The sequence below is a fragment of the Diceros bicornis genome, chromosome 20 (genome assembly GCF_020826845.1).
Source record: "Diceros bicornis minor isolate mBicDic1 chromosome 20, mDicBic1.mat.cur, whole genome shotgun sequence".
Classification (NCBI taxonomy): domain Eukaryota; kingdom Metazoa; phylum Chordata; class Mammalia; order Perissodactyla; family Rhinocerotidae; genus Diceros; species Diceros bicornis.
In genome coordinates this window covers 49,332,756-49,335,227 of record NC_080759.1, presented here as the reverse complement: position 1 = coordinate 49,335,227, position 2,472 = coordinate 49,332,756, and positions in this window count along the sequence as shown.

Sequence of the window (2,472 nt, the reverse complement as noted above, 5' to 3'; positions counted from 1 at the left end):
AAATAAATGTTGGGGCAGGCCTGGTGGGGTAGCAGTTAAGTTCGCGCATTCTGCTTTGGTGGCCTGAGGTTTGCGGGTTCGGCTCCTGGGCGTGGAGTTACTCGCTGCTCATCAAGCCAGGCTGAGATGGTGTCCCATATAGATGAGCTATAACTCTACAACTGTGATATACAGCTATGTACTGGGGCTTTGCGGAGAAAAAAGAAAAAGAGGAAGATTGGCAACAGATGTTAGCACAGGGCCAATCTTCTTCTTCAAAAATAAATAAATGAATAAATGTAAGTTCCTTGAAAGGAAGCACTTTACTTTATTTACTGATGTAACATTGAGGCTTGAAACAGTGTCTGACACGTGGAAAGCTTTCAATAAATATTTTTGTGTATAAACAAATAAATCAATATTGAGATTGGCCTTGCATAAAAAGGAGAGATTCACAGGCCTCCAACTACTTTTTTTTTTGGATTATTATCTTAGTCTTAATGTAGCTATAACATTTAATTTGCTATTATTGTTATATTTTATTCAGTAGATGACCTTTTCTTTCTGTTCTTCTTTTTTCACCATTTTTCTGTTCTGCTTTGATGTTATGTGATGATTTTTCCCCAGGCCATACCAATGCTCACAATGGACAGGAATCTTTGACTTGCTTAAGCCAGTTCCTGCTATTATTATTTTTTTTCTGTCTAGTTTCTCATCAAGCAATGACTTTTCTCTGTCAAGGCTGCTTTTCTGAGACATTTTTATATTTCTCAATTTGTTGTCATCTTCACTTTAATCCACTTTCTTTTATTTATTTTGTGTGTGTGTGTGTGAGGAAGATTAGCCCTGAGCTAAACATCTGTTGCCAATTCTCCTTTTGCTAAGGAAGATTGGTCCTGGGGTAACATCTGTGCCCATCTTCCTTTACGTTATACAGGATGCTGCCACAGCATGGCTCGACAAGCAGTGCATTGGTCCGTGCCCAGGATCCGAACCTGCGAACCCTGGGCCTCCTAAGTGGGGCAGGCGAACTTAACAGCTACGCCATCAGGCCGGCCCCTTAATCCGCTGTCTTATTTCTGGTAATTTTGTTTTCCACTTTTTTTCCATTTTCCTCCAATTCTCACTAGCAGAAATAAATATCATTAATATCCAATCTTGTTACCTTTGTTTTTGGGTAAATGTGAGAATTTCTCCATGAGTTAAAAAAAGCACCTTCTTCCTTTTCCTTTTAATTTAAGTAGTAATTGATTTTGCACATCACAAATAGTTCAAGCTCTTTTGGACATTTTTTGTTCAATTTGCAAATGTTTGTGCTACTCTTTGTGACTGTCTTCTTATTCAGTATTTCTTTTTATACAAAAGCTTTATTGAAATATAATTTATATAACAAAATCTGAATGTATTTAAACTGTACACTTTGATGAGTTTTGAAATACAATCAAGAAAATAAACATATCCATCACCCTTAAAGTTTTCTGATGACCTTCTGCAATTTCTTTGTTGGGCCCCTTCCAACACCTTCAATCTTGTCCCCGGGTAACCACTGAGCTGCTTTCTGTCGCTACAGATTAGTTTGCATTTACTAGAATTTTATATAAATGGAATAATACAGTCTGCACTATCAATGGGAAATCTTCTCCCTAAAGTATCTCATACTCGACACTCACAAACCAAAATTCATTATCTTGCCTCTCCATATGTCAGCCTCCCAGCGTGTTTTCTCTTTCCCTTAATAAAACTCTTTTACCCAAGATCAAAACTGGGGTTGTCCTGACAGTTTCTTTCTCTTTCGTCTAGATATCCGTTTTCCACAGTTGCCAACTCTGCTTCTGAAATGTCATTTTCCTGTCTCTACATTTCTGTTTCCATTGCTCTACCTCTGATCCTCATCATTATTTTCCTGGATTTTGGCAGTATCTTCACAATTGTTCTCTATGCCTCCACTATTTCTTTTTCCTCTACAGTCCATCCCATGCTACCACCACTTATTGAGAATTTATAATATCAAGACAGTACAAGAAATTTGTTTAATTCTTCACTGTGTCCTTTCATAGCATAATTTTCCTTTTTGTCATAACATTCATTGCAATTTATAATTTTTCATTATTCATAATTATTTGATCTGTTTCTCTGACTACATTGCAAGCCTGATGAAGTCATGAATCATGATTGTTTGTTATTATCATTTATCTCTCCTCAATGTCTACCACAGCATCCGTTACATAGCAGGTGTTCAATAAATATTTGTTGAATAAATGTGTAATATATAAGTCTATCTTAAGATTTTTTAAAATAGCTCCATTACCTACAGTAGAATTTTCATACCTATTACACATAATGCTTTCAGGAAATTGGACTTGACAACTTTTCTAGATTCAATTCTGTTCACCCTTCCTATTCTCATGCCCTTTCCCTATGCAGTTTTCCAAATTTGCCTATCTTTTGTTGCTGCCATTTTCTGGAATGCCATTCCCTCCTATTTTTCCGGCA